The sequence below is a fragment of the Schistocerca piceifrons genome, chromosome 2, assembly GCF_021461385.2.
Source record: "Schistocerca piceifrons isolate TAMUIC-IGC-003096 chromosome 2, iqSchPice1.1, whole genome shotgun sequence".
Taxonomy (NCBI): Eukaryota; Metazoa; Arthropoda; class Insecta; order Orthoptera; family Acrididae; genus Schistocerca; species Schistocerca piceifrons.
The window spans coordinates 536,481,540-536,506,186 of NC_060139.1; the positions used below are offsets into that span (position 1 = coordinate 536,481,540).

The 24,647-nt window shown below is 39.4% G+C and overlaps 1 protein-coding gene across 1 annotated transcript in view; it reads left to right on the plus strand.

The window, feature by feature from the left end:
* The window catches only part of LOC124776501 (alkyldihydroxyacetonephosphate synthase), a 241,465-nt gene that overhangs the window by 119,473 nt on the left and 97,345 nt on the right, over positions 1-24,647 (plus strand). The gene's annotated exons all lie outside the window — the stretch shown is intronic.

Here is a 24,647-nt window from a genome sequence, read left to right on the forward strand (position 1 = left end):
CATCCTCCGAAAGGCGTTCCAGCATGTAGCGTGCACACTCTGTCCGTTTTGGCTTCTCATTTGGCTCAAGTGTCTGTAACAGTTGAACTTTGTAAGCGTACAACCGTAAGTTCTTGTGGAGGACCTTATGCACAGTTGAACGTGGTAGTTGCAACTGTCTGGCAGCAGTGCGGATGGACTTCTTAGGTGAACGAGTGAAGACGTTTACATCGCGATCGATGTTTTCCTCGGATGTTCTTGGTCGCCCGCTCCTCCCTTTATCCAACACTGTCCCTGTCTCCATCAATTTTTTGTGCCATGAACGGATTGAAGGGCGCGACGGTGGATCTCTTCCATACTTCGTTCTGAAGTTTCGTTGAATCTGAACATCCGATTTTGTCTCAATAAATCAGGACACACATTGTGCCTTCGCTTGAGGAGTTCCCATTTTATAGAGGTTCAGTTCCTTCCATCAGCAGATTATCTGAAACACAAAATTTTAGTCTGTATAAAAACATTAGTAAACAGTGATTACAATAAAAGAAATTTTGTTAAAATATTTCAACAACTGCCGTTGTAATAAAACTTTGAAGTTGTAAAGGGACTTTATGGACACCTTGTATTTTTTTTTGTCAGGATATACTTCAGTAAGGGACAAATTCAGTCAGTGAAGAGAATTTATTACACTACTGGCCATTAAAATTGCTACACCAAAAAGAAATTCAGATGATAAACGGGTGTTCATGAGACAAATATATTATACTAGAACTGACATGTGATTACATTTTCACGCAATTTGGGTGCATAGATCCTGAGAAATCAGTACCCAGAACAATCACCTCTGGCCGTAATAACGGCCTTGATACGCCTGGGCATTGAGTCAAACAGATCTTGGATGGCGTGTACAGGTACAGCTGCCCATGCAGATTCAACACGATACCACAGTTCAAGATTAGTGACTGGCGTATTGTGACGAGCCAGTTGCTCGGCCACCATTGACCAGACGTTTTCAATTGGTGAGAGATCTGGAAAATGTGCTGGCTAGGGCAGCAGTCGAACATTTTCTGTATCCTGAAAGGCACGTACAGGACCTGCAACATGCGGTCGTGCATTATCCTGCTGAAATGTACGGTTTCGCAGGGATAGAATGAAAGGTAGAGCCACAGGTCGTAACACATCTGAAATGTAACGTCCACTGTTCAAAGTGCCGTCAATGCGAACAAGAGGTGACCGAGACGTGTAACCAATGGCACCCCATACCATCATGCCGGGTGATACCCCAGTATGGCGATGACGAATACGAGCTTCCAATGTGCGTTCACCGCGATGTCACCAAACACAGCACCTGGATTCATCCGAAAAAATGACGTTTTGCCATTCGTGCACCCAGGTTCGTCGTTGAGCAGACCATTGCAGGCGCTTCTGACTGTGATGCAGCGTCAGGGGTAACCGCAGCCATGGTCTCCGAGCTGATAGTCCATGGTGCTGCAAACGACGTCGAACTGTTCATGCAGATGGTTGTCGTCTTGCAAACGTCGCTATCTGTTGACTCAGGGATCGAGACGTGGCTGCACGATCCGTTACAGCCATGCAGATAAGATGTCTGTCGGCCAGAGTTAAGTAAACAGGCGGAATACGGCGCTGCTGTCGGCAACGCCTATGTAAGACAAGTGTCTGGCGCAGTTTTATCTCCGTGTCGTTTGAACCACGACGCCATAGTGCTGGGTCTCTTTGACCACTCGCACTACGTGAAGCTCGATCGCGACCACTCGCTGTGCCCTGTCGTCTGAACACCTGCCGGTGATCTTCAACCTGGATACAGGTGGGGTGGCCTCACCTGAACATCGCCACTCTCGCCACAACACAAACTGGGCGCACTTTCAGCGACACCTGGCAGAGACTATCACCGCCACACCCGATCCAGACGAGGAAGGGCTGGATGCTGCACTAGCCGCATTCACCGACTACACACTCGCAGCGGCGGATGCAGCAGCAACCGCGGAATCCGAAGGATAACTGCAAACAGCTTCCACCGGCGACCACCGAAATCGGGACTGGGCCAGCAAGACAGCCACGCTCAGGATCGACGACGGCCGCGCTTGGGCGATGACAAAGAGCTTTCTGAGCAAGGACTAGTGCATCCTGTTTGGTCGTGACGTTGCTGCAGTGCCGGACATCGAGGCGAACGTGTTCGCAGACACCTTCGCGGAGAACTTTACGCCAGTGGACGACGACGTCGGCGACGACATGATCCAGGAGATGAATAAGTGTCTCCCGCTGCACATGTATCGACAGGTCGAGATCGACGTCATTGAAGATACCACTGAGGAAGAAGTCCAACGCCATCTCACATTACTATAGCCCAGGAAGGCAAGGGGATGTGACAAGATTGACTACGCATTGCTGAAGAAGCTGCCGCCGGAAGCAGTGTGCATCGTCACTGCGATTTTCAATGCCATGCTTTCGCTGGCCACCAAACTCCCCAGACAGGAACATTATGGAGCATATCTGGGATGCCTTGCAATGTGCTGTTTAGTAGAGATCTTCACCTCCTCGTACTCTTACGGATTTATAGAGAGCCCTGCAGGATTCAAAGTGTCAGTTCCTATCAGCACTATTTCAGACATTAGTCGAGTCCATGCCACATTGTGTTGTCACTTCTGCATACTCGGTAGGGCGGGGGGGGGGGGGGGGGGGGTGGTAGCTACACGATATTATCAGGTGTACCAGTTCCTTCAGCTCTTCGGTGTATAATGCAGTGGATCTAAAATGGTTGTACAATAATTTCCGTACATCTTCAACGAATAGGATGTGTTAAAGAAAAAAGTAGTGATTTTAAAATAATTAACCTTTTTGTAATTTCAGTTCAGAACTTCTACAAAAGCTTGTCATTACTCTGGTTCATATTATAACTCACTTTGAGTTTCTTTTATGTCATTTTACGCCATTTTCATCGGTATTTTCAAGTCATTTTAATGTTAATTTTTCAGATATTTAATGTCATAAAAGTCCAGGGCTTGCTGTTAAAAGTCCTTTTTCATGCCCATAAACTGAATTTTCTCTAGAGGCTGCTGCCCCCTCCCACACCCTTGTGAACGCCCATGCTTCTACATACATTTGGAGAAATTTTCCATTTCACTGACACACAATTTTATATATGGAAGCCAGATATTACGAAATTGGCTACCTTGTTACAGGAATTAATGAATTCAAAGATGTACAACTTTACGCTGGAACAGGAAAGGTTCAGTTCATGAAAGGATTAAGCCAGTTCTCAAACATGATTGACTTTATTACAATGTAATTCTCTGAGCAAGTTTCATTCCTTGGTACTTATTATAAAAAAGGCACAGAGCATTAAACTTTAAGACGAAGTTTCTCATAAAAACGTTACTCTAATTAAATATAGAAATCTCAAAAACAAATTCAAGCTGACTAGCAAGTGACTTTAGATTTAACTGCTGCAGTAATTCAACATAGGATCATTAAACAACATTAAACTAACTCACGGTTTTAAAATTAAGCCACCACTCACGCAACTACAAATGCATCAAGAGATAGTGGTTATAATTAGAGGCGTATACTCAAAACAGGATTACACAGCTTTCCTTTCTTTACACATGAACTGCGGCTCTTGGTACGAGCCCCTTTTTCTCCAACAATCAACAGGCCCAGCTAGCCCGTCTCCTCAGGCAACTTGTTGTACACACGGGAGAGAATACACAGTAACAAGACAAGCTTCTAAAACACACAGACAGATGGTGTTACTTCAACAAGCCTCAAAAATATGTTCATACGTGCTTCAGGGAATACATGTCAGAAAATAATGACAATTTAAACTATGGCCTCGTAAATTTCAAGCAACCAATTGGTCCAGTAAATAAAATTAAAAAGAATTAACCATACTTCAGATGGCTCTGAGCACTATGGGACTTAATTCTGTGGTCATCAGTCCCCTAGAACTTAGAACTACTTAAACCTAACTAACCTAAGGACATCACACACATCCATGCCCAAGGCAGTATTCGAATCTGCGACCGTAGCAGTCGCGCCGTTCCGGACTGAGCGCGTAGAACCGCTCGGCCACCACGGCCGGCTAACCACACTTGATAAACCATCAAAACACGGGCATTTCTTTACTAAGGAAAACGTTCAGGACTGGCAGTTGGCAATACCCATAGCACAGATTGAAAGAGCTGACGAGAATTTCGAATGAGGCAACAAGAGGCAGCAATACATTAAATCACGTTACTACAATTCATGGGCTGAAATTTTGCTCACCCATGGTTCCAATGCCGTCGTAAGCATAAACATGGCTGTACACTCTGAGTCCCGTCAACCAATGAACGTCACAATCACCAATGCCAGTACCAACAGTCTCAGTTCTACGCGTTGTCAGCTTATACTGCCGCCCAGCGTGCTTCCAAACACAATGAATGCGCGACTCACGCCTCCTAGCAGATCCTTGTTCATTCTCTCTTCGCGTGACTCGCCTCAGGCGCGCGCTATATAAGCAAACTTTACGCCATACGGGATCGATAACCGCTGGGTGCACACATCAAAAGAAATGCAGGATATTAAATGTGACGGGTTTAAAAATAATTTAGGTAAGAGTCATTTGTTGGCAGCTTATGGATGGGTCAATAAATAAACGTCATAGGTATGATAGTGCAATCGGTTTGGAAACAAACCTCAGCATAATCTACTACGAAATTTAGGATACAATGATGCAGTAAGAAGATGGACTCTGTTATTTTTGGAACTTTTTAATGTTCATAATTTTGGTACAGTACAAAGGGCACTATGGAAGTTTTGCAATACAGCTTTATTTACTTAGTTTTTTTCGAAGCAATTTCCACCATTGAGTACACCTCTCCATGCTTTGACACCAATCCTTAAACCAGTTCTCCCAAGTTTCTGTAGGGATTAAGGCACTCTCGTTGTCCTAAGCCCTCAGAAGGTCCTCATCACTGGAAAACTGCACTCCATTCACCTTCACCTTCATTTTCACAGGCGGAAACAGTGCAAAGTCACAAGGAGCAAGGTCTGGGCTGTAAGGAGGGTGCGCAAGAAGTTTCAGTCCTGTACCCCACAAATATTCGGTGCATGTTTTGTCGCGGCGAGCTGGAGCGTTGTTCGGTCGCGGGTTCTTCAAAGACTGGATGACTTTGGGCAGGCGCTGCTTAGTGCACCACTATCTGTGACTGTCTTCTGTGTGTCCAAATTATGTCCCCAATTCCATTCGATTTGGGGGAAAAAAGCTATCATTTTTTTCTCCACTGATCGAGATTTTCTGACGGCTAGGGTCTCATCATCTTCAAAGACCCAAACTTTGAGTCTTAATCGGCTCGTCATAACAGTACTGCCAAGTATCGACACCTGTCATGATGTTATTCACATACTGAGATTGTCCCTTAGAAAGCTTCTTTAACATCTCCCTGCACCAAGTCACACGTCGCGTTACCCGCTCTTCCGTCAATCTATGCAGCACCTAGAGACAAAAAGTTTTACTTCCAGATGATCATGCACAATCGGAAGAATAGCTGGTGCATTTAGCCATAAGGTTTCCTCTGTCTGATTATAGGTCACTCGCTTGTCTTCGTCTGGCATTTTCCTCACAGCAACAATGTTTTCCTCCGTAACTGATGATTGTGGTCTTCGCGTCCTTCCAGCGTCCTCCAGACTGAGTTTCCTATTTGGAATTCTCTGTATCACCTGGATATAGTTGTACGATGTAGACATACATCTCTGAGTGCGAGAGTTATTTCTTCAAAGCACTGGTCTACGTTTAAACCACGTGCGAATTTGTACTATGAAACTGCCCGAATCTCACTTCGTGACGATGCTATAGCAATCTCTCCGAATTAACACTGCTAGTGAACGACTGCGCTCACAGTCTTTGCACAGCGGCTATAGTGCAAGTGTGAAGTATTCTCAAAACACAGCAACAATCAGCCTCCTGCGACGTATTGTTGCGTCTTATTGCAAAACTTCCTAGTAGCCAAAACTGTCTCCAAACCTGGCAGAAAATCCAAAGAGATTCTGGTCGTATGTGAAGTATGCTAGCGGCAAGACACAATCAATACCACCTCTGCGCGATAGCAATGGAGATACTATAGAAGACGGTGCTGCCAAAGCAGAGTTACTAAAGACAGCCTTTCGAAATGCCTTCACAAAGGAAGACGAAGTACAGCTGCCAATATGAGGAACTTAGAAGTAGATATCTTCGGAGTAGTGAAGCAAATTAAATCACTTAATAAAAGCAAGTCTTCTGGTCCAGACTGTATACTAATTTGGTTCCTATCAGAGCATGCTGATGCAATAGCTCCATACTTGACAGTCTCATACAACCGTTCGCTCGACGAAAGATCCGTATCCAAAGACTGGAAAGTTGCACAGGTCAAACCAATATCCAAGAAAGGTAGTAGGAGTAATCCACTGAATTACAGGCCCATATCATTAACGTCGATACGCAGCAGGATTTTGGAACATATATTGTGTTCGAAACTTATGAATTACCCGATGGAAGCGGTCTATTGACACACAGTCACCACGGATTTAGAAAACATCGTTCTTGTGAAACACAACTAGTTCTTTACTCGCATGAAGCGTTGAGTGCTATTGACAAAGGGTCTCAAAGTGATTCCGTATCTCTTGAATTTCGGAAGGCTTTTGACAGTGAACCACACAAGCAGCTTGTAGTGAAGTTGCGTGCCTCTGGACGATCGTCTCAGTTATGTGACTGGATTCGTGATTTCCTGTCAGAGGGGTCACAATTCGTAGTAATTGACAGAAAGTCATAGAGTAAAATAGAAGTGATTTTTGGCGTTCCCCGAGGTAGTGTTACAGGCCCTTTGCTGTTCCTTATGTATATAAACGATTTGGGAGACAATTTGAGCAGCCGTCTTAGGCTGTTTGCAGATGACGCTGTTGTTTATCGACTAGTAAAGTCATAAGAAGATCAAAAAAATTGTAAAACGATTTAGAAAAGATATCTGTATGGTGTGAAAACTGTCAATTGTCCCTAAATAATGAAAACTGTGACGTTATCCACATGAGTACTAAAAGGAATCCATTAAACCTCGGTTACACGATAAATCATTCAAAGCTAAAGGCCATAAATTCACCCAAGTACCAAGGAATTACAATTACGAATAATTTAAATTGGAAGGAACACTTAGAAAATGTTGTGGGGAAGGCTAACCAAAGACTGCGTTTTATTGGCAGGACATTAGAAAATGTAACAGAGCTACTAAGAAGAGTGACTACACTACGCTTGTTCGTCCTCTTTTAGAATGCTGCTGCGCGGTGTGGGATCCTTACCAGATAGGGGTGACGTAGTACATCGAAAAAGTTCTAAAGAAGGGCAGCACGCTTTGTATTATCGCGAAATAGAGGAGAGAATGTCACTGAAATGATAGATGATTTTGGATGGACATCATTAAAACAAAGGCGTGTTTCGTTGCGGAGGGATCTTCTCACGAAATTCCAATCACCATCTTTCTCTTCCGAATGCGAAAATATTTTTTTGACGTCGTCCTTCATAGGGATAAACGATCATCATGATAAAATAATGGAAATCAGAGCTCGTACGGAAAGATGTGGGTGTGTGTTCTTTCCGCGCGCTGTACGAGATGGAATTGTGAAAGTGGTTCGATGAACCCTCTGCCAGGCACTTAAAAGTGATTTGCAGAGTATCGATGTAGATGTAGACACTTTATACAAACAGTGTTTCTCGGAATTTGTTTTAAAATTACGAAAAGACTCCACAGGATCCGTGTTTTTATTTTTCTCGCTGAAGGTCACAGCTGGTGGTTATGTACGGCAATTTCAGGAGAAATGTGACATAAATATTGGTGATTTGTCGAAGTTTATTAAGTCAAATGCAATGGCTGCCAGTGGTAGATTAAGAGGGACGGCTCATCTGTCCAAACAATCGCGTGCAACATTTTCTCTCTTCAGAACGTTTCTTGAACGGGGTAAATACAGCATTTAGTGTACTACCAAGCGACGTAATTCAAATGCTCATCTGACACAACTTTGTGCTCTGATATCAAAATAAAAAATTTTATGCTCGTTCTGAATTGTTTTGGAAAGCACCAAAAATACACGATTATAGGTCTTTTCAACACGTTCCTTCAACGTGACCGAGCGAGGTGGCGCAGTGGCTAGCACACTGTACTCGCATTCGGAAGGACGACGGTTCAATCCCGCGTCCGGCCATTCTGATTTAGGTTTTCCGTGATTTCCATAAATCGCTCCAGGCAAATACCGGGATGGTTCCTTTGAAAGGGCACGGCCGACTTCCTTCCCCGTCCTTCCCTAAACCGATGAGACCGATGACTTACCTGTTTGTTCTCCCCCCCCCCCCCCCCCCAAAACAACCGACCAACTTTCAACGTGGAATCCAGATCTGCCATCAGATTGATCAAACCCCGAAAATTACCGGGATTCTCTGAAGTATCTGTTTCGTCATGTCCGCCTAGTGTAAGTTCAAAATTCCCGCGGAACTTGATATGGTCTATGTAACGATTCTTACATCCTGATTAATTATCTTAATCCTCATTATGTAATCCGTATCTAGGTGACATCTCATATCAACTTTCCCAGGCATAGCAAAATCGACGGCACTGTTTATGTGTAGTTCACTCAATTTATGTTTTTTTTAACTTTGTCAGCTAAATGTTTGATGTCCGTTACTCCATCTGTGGTTCAAGCACATTCTATAACATTCAGTATCAGGAACACGTAACAGAAGAAAGCATTTCTTATTTCACATCTGCACAGCCAAAATTACGTTTGCACGCATTTTGAGTTTGTACAACGTTTAAACCAGGTCTTCATGGTCCTAACCTTTTCAGTTACAACAAAGTAAGAGGTTGACTACCAATATTTAAAATACTGTTTACTCCATTCATTTTCAACAGGAAACTATTACATACGTTAGCCACTAGGTGGCACTTTGAAACAGTGTGATTCACAACGAAAGAACAAAGCTACTACCACAGGCGTGGCATTCATGATTCGTTAATACTGCAACCGGTCACGTCATCACAGCCCTGGAGTCCTCAAGGTGATGATGATGATCATGATGATGATGATGATGATACTGATAATATTTTATTGTCGTTAAGCTTACAGAAGCAGTAGACAACGTCAAATTACAAAATATAAACAAAATTATATGCAGGAGTTAAAAGTACAATATTACAATAGTTTTATAAATAGTCAATAGACAGGAGATACAATATATAAAGTGAGGTAATACAACCAAATCAATCAGAATGTACCAGTACAAAATACAGGAAAAAGTCAGAATACAGAATACCAAGACAGGAAAACATATTATATACAAAGAAATATTACATTAGATCATAATAACTGCCCTGCAGAGAAAAACCAGATTAATGCTTATTACTAGCTACCAACAAATAGGTAACTAGAACTGCTAATGGAAGTAATTAATATAGTATATTGGGAGCAGTCAAAGTTTAATATATTATTTGTTTTTGACAGCAATCAAGAAATTCATCAAGGGAATAAAAAGGATGCTCAACCAGCCACTCATACAATTTTGGCTTAATTTTTTCAGTAGGACAATCGAATTTACAAAATTTATTGCAACATTTGGAACCTATTACATGATAGCTTTTTAAAGACTTAGTTAAACGTTGAAAAGGTACATCAATGTGATTCCTGTTTCTCGTATTATACGAATGTATATTTTCTCTTAATTGCTGGTTTGGTAAATTGTTCATGGTATGTAGAACAACAGTGTGTGTGTATATATATATAATATATATATATATAATATATTAACAGCAGTCATAACTTCGTTTCACAAACAATGGCTTGCAGGAATCTAGTCTACCAGAATCAGTAATAAGTCTTATAACTTTTTTTGCAGTAGAAGAATATCGTGTACATGGCTACAGTTTCCCCATAATAGTTAACCATAAGAAATGATACTCTGAAAGAAGGCAAAATATGCTGATCTAATATACTGATCTGATACACAACCTTTCAACCTTCTCAACGAATAGATTACTCTAGAAAGCCTAGCAGATATATAGTTAATATGGTAATTCCAATTAAGTTTACTATCAAAATATATACCAAGAAATTTAACATTATTTGAAACATTCAGAAATAAGGTACCTCCTAAGCTGAAAAACATGAACTGTGTTTTATTTTCATTTAATAAAAAACCGTTTGCTCTGAACCATTTTGATGCTTCACTGATGGTATTTTCTGTTACATTTTTTAACAATGCAATGTCAGGGTCATTGTTGATAAAGGTTTTATCGTCAGCATATAAGATTGAATGGGAACTTACATTAGATGGTAAATCATTAATCAGAAAAATCAGTGGGCCAAGCACCGAGCCCTGAGGCACACCACACAGGACATCGGCTACATTGGATCTATCTTCATTAATACAAACTATCTGTTTACGGTGCTCGAAAAATGGCCTAAGAATACCCAAGCCACTGTTTTGAAAACCTAAAATCTCTAATTTATGCAGAAGTAACTTCAGGTTCACACAATCAAATTCTTTACGCAGATCACAAAAGGTGACCAGAGCAAACTCCTTATCTTCGAATACCTGGAGAACCTTTTTAACGAGCGAATCAATAGCATAAGTGGTCGAGCTACTTTTCCTAATACCACAGTGCTCATTGGAAAGTAATAGAATTATTATCTAGAAAGTTACACATTTGGTTATACATAACAGTTTCTAATACTTTAGAAAAAACGGGAGTGAGGGATATGGGGCCGTAACTAGATGGACATTTTCCATCTCCATTCTTATACACAGGAACAACTCTACATAACTTCAGTACATTGGGGAAAATTCCCTGTGTCAGACACTTATTTATAACGTAAGTTAGAGGGCCGACAATGCATTCAATAACATTTTTCAATATCTTACAGGACATGCCGTATATATCGGCACTGCTCGAAGACTTAAACTTATTTACAATATTTAAACACTCCTGCTGTGTCACTTCAGAGAACACAAAATTATGTCTGTCATGCCTAAACCCCAAATTACAATTTTCCATCATTTGAGCAGTTGTTTCCGCGGGTTTAATGATATTTTTCTGAATATCCCTAACTGACTGTATACAGAAATTATTAAAATCATTTGCTGAGGCAGCTACCTATTTTGGTTTGTTATTTTTGGCGACTGAGTTTATTACGAGGGTTGTTTTTTAAGTAAGGGCCGTTCGCGCGTATAGTCCCGTAGTTCGCGCGGACGCCGCAACAAGCCACCGCGCCACTGATGCAAGTTGCAGCTCTGTAGCTGACGTGTACTCATCGCTGTGCTACTTTATAATGTTTACGATTATTGAATCGCCCGCCGCGTGTGAGATACGGTCAGTGATACGTTTTTTGACCGCGAGAAGCCTATCAGCTGCAGAAATTCATCGTCAGTTAACAGAAGTTTATGGCTTGAATGCAACGAGTGAAGGTAAAGTGCGTCAATGGGTTAGAGAGTTTAAAAATGGCCGTCAAAACGTCCATGATGAAGAGCGCTCAGGTCGGCCCTCTGTGATCACTGATGATTTGGTGGCTGCAGTCGAAACAAAGATTCGTGAGGACAGAAGATTCACAATTTCCACTCTTTCTTTGGAATTTCCACAAGTTTCAAGATCGGTTTTGTACAAAATTGTGTCTGAAAACCTAAACTTTAAGAAACTGTGTTCTCGGTGGGTACCCAGACTCGTCACAGAGGACCACAAAGGGAAGAGATTTGCCACTTCATTGGGCTTTTTGATTCATTACGAGGAAGAAGGGGATGACATGTTGAGTCAAATTGTCACTGGAGATGAAACTAGGATATCCCATATCACTCCCGAAAGCAAGCGACAATCGATGGAATGGCGACACACAACCTCACCCGTCAAGGTCAAAGCCAAACAGACCCTGTCAAAGTGCAAGATTATGGCAACTGTGTTCTGGGACCGGCGCGGTGTTTTGCTAGTGGACTTTATGCCACGATGAACGACAATCAACTCAGATGCCTACTGGGCAACTCTAAAGAAACTCCGAAGAGCAATTCAAAACAAAAGGCGCGGCATGCTGACAAAAGGAGTTTTGCTCCTGCACGATAACGCTAGGCCCAACACCTCTCGTACCTGAAACACCATCTTGGCGGGCAGCGCTTCAATAATGACGATAAAGTGAAAGCGGCCGTGAACTCTTGGCTGTCGGAGCAGGCGGCTGAATTCTTTGAAGAGGGAATTAAAAACTTAGTTGTACAGTATGACAAGTGCTTAAATAAACAAGGCAACTATGTAGAAAAATAGGTAAAAGTGTGTAGAATCAGAAAATAAAAGTTTTTTTACAAAAGTATTTGTATCTATTTTTAAAAATAAAAATGGCCCTTACTTAAAAAACAACCCTCATATATTCCAAGCTTTTTTACATTTATTTTTTGATGCCTCGATACTTACAGTATTATGTGGTTTTTTGCTTCAATAATAGCTGCTTTATATTTTTTCTTAGCTTCTGTAAAGAAAAATTTGGATTGCTGAGTATTAATTTTTTTATTTAGATCGAAAAACAATATAACTTTATTCTTTAAATTGGCTAATTCTGGAGTAAACCACTCTTTATTTTAGATTCACTGGTGGTCACTTTAATTTTACATTTTCTTTGCGGAATAGTCATTTCAAACAAAGTATTGAATATTGAAAAAAATTTCTCAAAAACACAATCAGCTGACAAATGTTCTATTTTAGCAAACATACCAAACCAATTGAAGGAACTAAGCTGGGCTCTAAAATTAAACAATTTTGTGTCATCTACAGGTCTTGTTACAACTAATTTGGACTTACGAGATGTATTGTGAGTTACAAAAGAATTTTCAAAAGTGAGAAATACACCATCATGATCAGAAAAGGGAAAGTTGACTACACCACATGAAAAAGGTGATCTTAAGTAGTTTGTTAGGATGTTATCAAGACAGGCCAAGCCTCTGGTTGGTTTGGTATTGTGGCAGACAAAGTTAAGTTGCCTAAGTAAATTTTTAAATTCTCGTACACTGGGTTTATCTTCTGTGACAGCATTTAGCCCCCCCCCCCCCCCCAATTAGTATCTCATAGTTTTTCCACTTGTTACCATTAAAAAACTCTAATAATTCCTCCGATTTTTCAACAAACAAAGAGGGATCACCATCTGGGGATCTGTACAGGGATAAAACTACTAACTTTGTCATTTATACATATTCCTGATACCTCAAAATCGAATTCCTTACACAGAGAACTCACATCTAGCTTGCTACTACAACACAGCAAAGAGTTTTTAACGTAGACTGCAGTACCACCGTGTATACACTTATCCCTGCAGAAGTTACTAATCAGTTTAAAGTCATCAAATTGAATAAAGCAAATCTCATCATATTTACACCAATGCTCATTAACACAAATCACATCAAACTGATTTTCTAAGGCAAATTCTTTCAATATCAGGGATTTAGTACTCAGCCCTTGCACATTGAGGCAGCAAATTGTGAGACTGTGGTTAATTTGTGAGGAATTAGAATCAGCACTGATATTACTATTCACAACTAAATCAATGTGCTTGGTTAGACTAAAAAAGTATCATCAGAGTGTACAGGGTGGTTAACATTGTATTCCAAGGCTATTGCGTTATGATACTTAGCTTGATTCAGACAAAATTTTTCTACTATGTCTACAATAACATCTGAGACAAATCTTTTACCTAACCTGGTTAGATGAAAACCATGACATTTATGAAACCTCCTACTAATGTTGCTGAGGTCAAAGAAAGTGACATTCCTAAAGCGTTTACACATCTTAAACATTGCCTGGGTGGCCTTCTTCACCTCTTGATTGATGGCTGACCATACAGGTAGATCATACTGTCTTGGAACAGAAAAAACACAGATACGTTTGGCACTCCGAAGATCTTGCAGCCTGTCTTTCAGTGAGGAGATAAGATTTTGCCTTTCATTTCTCGCCACATCGTTTGTTCCCGCCAGTAGTACAGTAACATCGAGGTCTGACTTGACACTTCCTGCAGCACTTTGGGTGGCTTCCTTGAAGCATGCCCCTGCTCTCACAAAACTAGTAATATTGAAGTTGCTTTTCTCCCTTACTCCAGCATACATATTCCTACCTTGGCTATCAGCGTGTATTTGAATGTTTACGGATCTCCTAGGCCTAGGTACAAACTTTCTGGGTACTTGTTTACTAGACTTTGTTGTTGGCTTCAATTGTAGGTTAGACCTTGAATTGGTTTGGATGCAGACTGGGGTTATGCTCTCTGTCCCATTGATGGCTTCCAAAATACCATACTTACTTGAAAGCGTTAGATCACGTTTCGGGTTTGTCTGGTTATTAGCAGATTTTGTGCTGTTTTTTAGAGGCACAATATTCCACTGTTCTACCTGACTAGTATCAGGTCTGTTTCTAAGCGGCGGTCAGTTGGCGTCGATATTAGGCCTATAACCTATTTCTAATGACTCACTATTAACCAACCTTTCACATAGTTCTTCGTCGCTCTGCTCACAGCATTCTTTGAGTCGTCTAATTTCTTCACACAGTAATTCGTTTTCTTCTTTCAATTGCTGAAGAATAGCATCAGATGAATCGTAGTCTTTTGTTGCGACATTGTCCAGGCTAGGGTCGTTGAAGCCTGGAGGACAGAACCACTCAGTATTATCTTCGGGCAGGCTCTGTTCGTCGACGTTGGCATATTTAAAATGGTTCCACAGATCACATTTACCACAAAGGATGCCGTTTCGCACAATTTTCTTGCATTTCGCATACTTAATGTTTAATAAAATTCTACTTTTTAGCGGAGCTGAACGAACTACATCCTTACTGATAGGCGCCATCTTGGCTTATGGAGGAATAGCCGCCACTGGTCAAATGTATTCCAAACAGCGTAATGTGGAATTATGAAACTTGTGAACTTATTTAGACTATTCCTGCAACCATTGTCGCAATTGTGAGAAGCTTCAGTCTATTTACATATTTCACAAACTCGAGATCGGCTTACTAACTTAACTCTATAATGGGAAAGAGCAACCTGCAGCAGCTGAGGGCTGAACCTGAGTTTTATGACCTGGTGATCGCCTAAGAGATTTTAAACTCCAATTTTTTCATTTTTACACTTCCGGATCAGTTATTTACTGCGTGCTCTATCGATTCCAAGACCATCTCTTCTGCTTTTTGGTTGAGTCTTTCAGGGATGGACAGTGAGGAAACGGAAAGCTAATGGGACCTGGTGGTTTAGTTGTGAAGCGTGTGCCAGAGATCTGAAAGATCGCGAGGTCGAATGCCGGTTGGACACAGAATATTTCAGTGTGCCCATAACACACCGATTGCCTAATGTTCATCTCCAAGTGATGGGAGGAACGTGAACGTGATTAGTATTTTACATTAAACTGTATCACCTTTCAATGGCAGGATTATTGGAGCATGTTAGGGACACCCAAGTCACCTAATTGGCATCCAAGTGGAAGACTGCCAGGCCGATTAGCTAAACGGGTTTACTATTTTGCAATTGACACTCGTCTTCTGAACAGCCAGCAATGCGAACCTGCACTGCTGCATAACAGATAAAAAGGATCCGCTTACGGGATAGTGGACAACATATGTGAGTGGGTGTGCCGAGGAATTTCGTTGTTACATTCAAAGAGATGAGAACGAGACGAAATGTAGTAGAAGGTGGACAGCTCTTAACCAGAAAACAAGCAGGACCAACATAGGCGCTGGAGATCGTAAAACAAGGAAAATTTTGATAAAATTCTTTATCGAGAACTATATGTTAAATGGTGTCGACGACGACACCCTCAACAGCGACAACATCGCGCTTTTTTGTTTGTTTTAGTAACTACTGTTAACTGATGTGCGAAAATGTTTCAAATTAATGATAAACCATTGGCCTTTGTCTCTAGTTTCACAGTTTGTGGAAACATGACAAATTAAGAAAACATTTGTATTTTAAAGGTAATGAAAATAGCGATGGCAATTACCTCAGAAACGGAGCAACTTTACTATCTGCTTATGTCTTGCACGTGAGTAAAGCTTCTTTAGTCCCTCTTTAGAAGTAAAAACTTTTACTTCTGACACTCGTTTGTAGATATTCTGGAAATTTAAACTTTTGTCCAATCCAAAGGTGATGGATGCTCCATGGCTTTGAGTAGGTCAGACCAGAAGCTTCTGAATTATTTTGAACCTGTCCTCCTGTTATACACGAGGACATTATAATGTTGATATTGTAGAGGGTAGAGTCCGAAACTGTTGTCAGATTGCAAGAGCTATATTATTATCTGAAATGTTTTCATAAATGTGCTAATTAATTTTGTCCATCAAAACTACAGCACTGGTCAGAGCTCAAAACCTTGCCCATGGGCCAATTTCGTTGACCCTGAGGTACTGCTTGCCAGATGTCCAACAGATCAGTTTGTGGCACTGTGGGTATCACGTGCACCAGCCACATGGTGGGTATCGGGGATATTGTTGAAGCTAGGAAGCTGTAAGAGCATCAAGTGTTCAGTGTTCGTGTCATTTAGAAAGAAATACATGTAGAGCAGACTCTGTAACTTGATGTACTGAAAATGGTGGTAACCATTGGCTTCTTTTAAGAAATGTGAAGACAAAATAATAAAGCTCCTTCTGAATACTTGTAATTCTTCACTGGCTACTGGGATCCTTCCTGAAAATTGACAATAGCGAAAGTGAGGCCGTTGTTTTAAAATGGTACAAAGCATAAAGGTAAAAGATTACAGAAAATCTTTGTGCTCTCTGGTTTCTCTAAAATAGTTTGTAAAAGACTGGCCTATTTTATAAAACAAAATAACTTTCTCAAAAATCACAGCATTGTTCCCGGAATTGTAGGTCCATAGAAACTGCACCTTCAATTTTTTTAAAAGTAGTTCTGACCTCAGTAGACCAATAGTATATCTCTATTTTGGGGCCTCACGAAAACTCTTGATATTATAAACCATATACTGCTGCTCTGAAAACTGGAACAAAAAAGCATTAGGAAACTGGGACACAAATGGATACATGCAGAACAGACAACAAATAGTGGAACTTTACTATCAAAAGGGAATTGAGATGCATATGTACCAATCGGAGAAACTAAATGTTAAATATGTTAAGCCCCAAGGTCCAATCTTGTTCCTGCTATTTACTAATGACTTAGTCAGCAACACTATGCCAAACTTGTATAAAATTTTCAGATGTCAACAACATTATGATAAGAGAGAAAACAATAAAACAACTGGGTATGTCACATGTCTCTAACTGGTTATCCAGAACAGCCTTAACCATTATTGACATACTATTCAAAGAATACACCCTTTAAGCTCTGCTTTAATGTTATCTGGCAAACAATTAGAAACTATAAACAGTGCTAAATTTGTTTGAATATGAAATCAAGAAATGCAAAAGTGGGACAAGCATGCAAGCTTCATCAATAAAAGAATTAAGTACCACCAGTTACGGTATAAAAATTCTTACTAACTGCATGACAGAATACGTTTTAAAACATATACGTTATGTACAGGTGGAATCTTAAGTTGAGGTGTGGTATCACTTTTTGGGGCAACTCATGTGCCAGTAGAAGTTGCTTTATTGTTCAAAAAAGAATTATAAGTACAGTAGGAAATGTTACTAGAAGCTCATGCGAGCCACAGTTTAAGAACTTGCAAATTCTCCCATACCTTGTTTGTTATATGTTTCATTAAGAAAATAATGGGCACAGAAGACCAATTAGGTATAAAAATTAAGCCGTTCATAAATGTAATACACAACAGAAAATGGAGTTGCATAGTGAATGTGAAGAGGCACCTGTACTGGCAGGGAAAAACTATACAAGTTAACACATTACCTTAAAACACAAAAAAATGTAAGAAATTTTAAAGTGGCTCGAAAAAGTATCTGTTTAAATAAACTGTTTTACAATGTTGACGAATATATACTATCCTAAACTGCATAACAGCTAGTGAAGCTAGATGTTTGTGTCATCTGGATGAGTAGCTCCACAAGGTGTATACGGCCCGGGACAACCGGGAATATTTTAGAATTCCGGGAATTTTTCATTGTTTTCAGTCAGATTTTTGTAATTTTGACTGGTAAGAACCGATACTCTAACAAAGAATATTACTGTATCCCGCTACTGCAGAATAATACTTCAACAATAAAACATAAACGAGTGTAAAAACGAAAATGTAACAAACTGCAAAGTAAAGGCGCCATATCCAACAATAAAATAAAGTGCTCGTACGAGCGTCTGCCAACAGCAAAATTTGTCAAAGGCTTTAGGAAGAATATGTAATGATTCGTAACAACAAATTGCCTCCGATGAGGGTGAGGGTGACGTCACAACTTTTTACATTATATTCGTTTTAGCAGTTAACAAGCGGAATCATGCGCATGCGCAGTTGAGTAGTTCCTTCTCCCGCTTCTGGCTACAGAAATGAGGCTGCTGGCTGTGTAAGCAGCCGCAGGTTCGAATGTCTTGTTTCTTTTATGATCTAATGTAAGAGCTTTTAATATTTTATACGTACGAACATGCGGCTCTCTACGACATCGTAGCTGCGCAAGCGCGGTGACGCCTGTCACCTGGCGCTGTCTGGCAACTGCAGAAATGAACCTATTTCTAACAGTCGCAGGAAAATATTCCGAATGGTGGTTTGGAAAGCGTTACTATCAAAGAAAATTTCCTTTTACGCAAGTTGAACTACTTACGAAAATGTACGATGAATTACTTAAATCAAAGAGCGTTTGACTCTCATTTAAAAATAAACTCATTGATGACGAGCCATTTAGATGAATTTCGAGCCCAGAAGAACAGACATTTATGTCGTCGTTAAAAATTTTAATGGCACATTTGTGTGACATATCTTAAATTGTAATACGTGCATAGAAGACCAACATTATATGTAAAAGCTTAGTTTCTCTTCCAGCATATTAATCTAATAGACCAATATTATAAGTGAAAGCTTTACTTTTCTTGTAGCAACACTATGTATATTAATTTAAACCATTAACTTTTTCTGTTTGTGTGTTCGCGCTACTTAACAGTGATGTTGCTATTGGCTGACTTCATCACGTGTCATAAGCTCTGAATACCTGGTAGCATCGGCTGATGAAAATCTCGTGACATGAGCTATGACTGGCTTACAAAAGCGCACCGCAATCTCGATTTCAATGCTTCGGAAAGTAACATGCGCTGTTTGGTGGAATTCAAATTTATACTTACGTAATACGAAAATATGCATCGTACATGTTACTGCACATCAAAGATCTTTTTTTCCCCTTGTGTTTCGTTTTCTAAAGCGCCGGGAAATTCTACACCTGTGTACGAAACAATAACCATTCAAAGGATGGATAAGTTATACAGTTCCAAGAGAGAATGTACTGTCAGTTAACAGGGAAAAAGTACGTTTTCACCTAGGAGAAAATGTATTTTTAAACGGGAAATCCGAGAATTTTTTTCTTTTTCAACGTACACACCCTGCTCCAGAATCTTTCAGTGTGTAACATAATCAATATTAAAGGTTGTTGTATAAATTGTAAATACACTTTAATTTTCAAATTTATGTATTTTATACAAAAGATAAAGTTGTAAACTATGGTAATGAAGAGTTTACAAAAACTGTGAACATCCGTTTGCTTTGTTTAAAACTAGATTGTCAAAAATCCATAAAAAGAGTGTCATAATGTAGTGTAAATTTGTGCTGTTTGTACAAAAAAGCTCACGATGTAACTGTTCATCAACTTAATGATGTAAGAATAGGAAATATCCCTTTGCTTTTTTTACTAGAATATTTATTAAAAGTCCTTGAGAAGAGTATAAGATAGTTATCCATGTATGTACATTTTTGTGCAATTTAACCACATTTTGAATTAAAAAAGTGTCATTAAATATAGTTTATAATCATTACATTAAATCATATTGTCTCACCTCATAGCAACTGAAATGTCCGATATCAGTTTGTATCTATGAACAAAAATGATAAAGTGTGTCAATAATATTAATAATAATAAAACCCGTGGAGGCCCGGGAAAAGAATAGGCCTCCGGTATGTCCTGCCAGTCGTAAAAGGCGATGAAAAAAACAAACCACTAATAGGGCTAACCCTCCTTTTAGTCTGATTAGGTGGTTCAGGACAGAACTAATGAAGCCTCGGACAAGTGCTGTCATGGTCGGGGACGACACTTGAACCCTATGCCCATCCACAATGGTAACGACACTGGTAGCCACACGGAAAATGATTTAAATCCAAATAGAGGTGTTTTGCAGGATATGCTTCCTGCAACCACTCTAGAAGGAAAACAAAGACAGAGGATGAAATGGTCAGATGAAGTTAACCGACACCTTATGTTCTGTTATTACCAAGCAACAAACTTAGGAACCAACACAACTGGATACAGATCATAAGTATTACACAACATTTATTACCAGATACCCAGAATTAAAATTTTTAACAGAACAATGACTAGCTGATCAGATCCGTGTAATAACCAAAAATAACACGATACCCCAGTCAGAATTAGAAAACATCAAACAACAAATACTGGAGCAAAATAATGTGCAATCAGAAGAAGAAGAAGAAGAAGAAGAAGAAGAAGAAGAAGAAGAAGAAGAAGAAAATACAGTAATGGACTCAAACATCCCACAGCAAATAAACAAAGAACACCACACATCAATTAAACAATCAGAGGAAAACGAAATCTTAAGAGAGCCAGCAGAACAAGCACAAATAGAACACGAAGTGACACACATATTAGATACGGAAGAAAAATTTCAGCTGACATAGATAGAATACAAAGACACAAATACAGACATTAGACCATCCTTGCATAGACCACCAAATAACCCACAAGTCGAACAATAACAACTATCAAAACAATCATACACAACAAAATAAATGAATATACAACTATGGAAAAGTTAAACTACTGATTTTACCAGACAATAGATAACACACACATTAAAATACACAATCCACCAAACATAACAGACAGGGAACACTTCAGAAGCAACATATGGTCGAACCCACTACAACATAACAGGCATGCACGGTGGATACAAGCAGAAACAGACACATACAAGATGATACCACAAATGCCTGAAGTGATAATTTGGCAACATGAAGCCACCCAAGCAATTAATTCCACTCACAATTGGAAAGCTCCTGGAAAAAATAAAATAGCAAATTTCTGGCTAAAGAAGTTCACCTCAACACATTCCCATCTAACTAAATTATTTAACAGTTACATTGCAGACCCATACACATTCCCTGATACACTTACACATGGAATAACTTATCTGAAACCTAAAGATCAAGCAGACACAGAAAACCCAGCAAAATGTTGCCCCATAACATGCCTACCAACAATATACAAAATATTTACTTCAGTCATTACACAGAAATTAATGACACATACAACACAGAACAAAATTACAAATGAAGAACAAAAAGGCTGTTGCAAAGGAGCACGAGGATGTAAAGAACAACTGATAATAGACGCAGAGGTGACATATCAAGCTAACACTAAACATAGGTCGCTACACTACGCATACATTGATTACCAAAAAGCTTTTGATAGTGTACCCCACTCATGGTTACTACAAATATTAGAAATATACAAAGTAGATCCTAAATTGATACAGTTCCTAAACATAGTAATGAAAAATTGGAAAACCACACTTAATATCCAAACAAATTCAAATAATATCACATCACAGCCAATACAGATTATGCGTGGAATATACCAAGGAGACTCATTAAGTCCTTTCTGGTTCTGCCTTGGTCTGAACCCACTATCCAACATGTTAAATAATACAAATTATGGATACAATAATACTGGAACATACCAACACAAAATCACACATTTGCTATACATGGATGATCTAAAACGACTGGCAGCAACAAATCAACAACTCAACCAAATACTAAAGATAACAGAAGTATTCAGCAATGATGGAAATATGGCTTTTGGAACAGACAAATGTAAGAAAAATAGCATAGTCAAGGGAAAACACACTAAACAAGAAGATTACATATTGGATAACCACAGCGACTGCATAGAAGTGATGGAAAAAACAGATGCCTATAAATATCTAGGATACAGACAAAAAATAGGAATAGATAATACAAATATTAAAGAAGAACTAAAAGAAAAATATAGATAAAGACTAACAAAAATACTGAAAACAGATTTGACAGCAAGAAACAAGACAAAAGCTATGAATACTTATGCTATACCAATATTGACCTACTCATTTGGAGTAGTGAAATGGAGTAACACAGACCTAGAAGCACTCAATACACTAATTGATCACAATGCCACAAATATAGAATACATCACATACATTCAGCAACAGAAAGATTCACATTAAGCAGAAAGGAAGGAGGAAGGGGATTTATCGACATAAAAAACCTACATTATGGACAGGTAGACAATTTAAGAAAATTCTTTATAGAACGAGCAGAAACTAGCAAAATACACAAAGCAATCACTCGTATAAATATGTCGGCTACACCACTGCAATTTCATAACCACTTCTACAACCCTTTAGACCACATAACATCAACAGATACGAAGAAAGTAAATTGGGAAAAGAAAACACTACATGGCAAGCACCCGTATCATCTAACACAGCCACACATCTATCGAGACGCATCCAACATATGGCTAAAAAAAGGCAATATATACAGTGAGATGGAAGGGTTCTTGAGTGCAATACAGGATCAAACAATAAACACCAGATATTACAGTAAGCATATTATTAAAGATCCCAATACCACAACAGATAAATGCAGACTGCAAACAACAAATAGAAACAGTAGATCACATCACAAGCGGATGTACAATACTAGCAAATACAGAATACACCAGAAGACGTGACATTGTAGCAAAAATAATACATCAACAACTTGCCATACAACATAAACTAATAAAACATGTTCCCACATACAAGTATGCAACACAAAATGTACTGGTGAATGATGAATAACAAATTATACTGGAACAGAACAATTATAACAGATAAAGCAACACCACATAACAAACCTGACATCATACTCACCAATAAAAAGAAGAAATTAACACAACCAATCGAAATATCCATACCCAGTACCACAAATATACAGAAGAAAACAGGAGAAAAAATTGAATAATACATCCAACTGGCAGAGGAAGTAAAGGACATGTGGCATCAGGATAAAGTTGACATTATACCAATTATACTATCAACTACAGGAGTCATACCACACAATATCCACCAGTACATCAATGCAATACAGCTACAACCAAACGCATATATACAACTACAGAAATCTGTAATTATTGATACATGTTCAATTACTTGAAGTTCCTAAATGCAATGTAACTTATATCGTACAGTTAAAAGGAAGTCACGCTTGATCGAGGTCCACGTCACTTTCCGTTTTTAACCAGGCATAACGTCTGAGAAAAGAAAGAAATAATAACAGTAATAATAATAAAATGCAATACAAGTCTATGACTCACTTGGCAATCATCTGTCACAAATGCATGCTCGTTTCTCAATAATATTGTAAAGGACCATAGAAGCATGTAGTTTAAAAATTATGAATTCACGTTTGATTGGAAAAGGACTTGTGACTTGTCATTCACTGGTTTGGGAATAATTGATGTAATGCGAGTTTCCTCCAGCGTGTCTTAACAATGGCAACTTGCATGAAATGTCAAACAACTCTGTACACCAGTAGTGTTTTTCCCTTAAGAAAACATTATTTTGTGGTGGTGGTGGTGGTGGTGGTGGTGGTGTGGTGGTGGTGGTGGTGGTGGTGGTGGCGCCGGCGGCGGCGGCGGCCTTCAGTCCGAAGACTGGTTTGATGCAGCTCTCAAGTAGAGCAACATGCCCTTAGGTAAAATAGTGTCTTTAGTTTCCCCTTGCTTTAAACCTTTCAGAGCACCAAAGTAGCAAGCCTTGTTGGACAACAAGGCTTGCTACTTTGATTCTTTCATTGACCCAAGAGCTATAGAGACGATATGCTAAACATTTTGTTGTGCCATGTATTTGTATGATTAATTCTTTTCTTTTCATGGCTGACCATGCTATTCACAGTGGAATTCAGATGATTAGTGACATACTAAACGTTCGGAGTGTGCTGTGTAGAGTATGCTCTGTACACCTGAATCCAGTTGGCACACATAATGCAGCTAAGCTGCAACTACTAAAGCACGTCTTAAGCTTAGAATTGTTTACTGTGAGCTCAGAGCCCAATAAGTGGCAAATATATGAAGGTGGTTATTTTTGTTCAGGTATCTGTCCATCCAGCCCTGCAAATGCTGTGAACTGTTGTGTATAAAAACAGGCGATCTGAATTGTCTTCCTTGCTGTTATTTCCATTTGGTCAACAATGATGCTGTGGTGTATCCAAAGTCTCCTACAGTGGTAATCTGGAAACACTGTGATGGTTAACTGAAAGAGAAATAATTGAATCATAAGGAAAATTCATGAGAGAATTATAAAATTGTGAGACATAACTACGGGCCAGTACTTACTTTTACTGTGTCAGTATGGACAGTAGGCACATGTAAAAATACATGAGACAGTCCTAAGTTTCAGAACTATTACTTGTTTCATTGAAGAGGACAGGAGGATAAGTTGAGCAAAATTAAAAA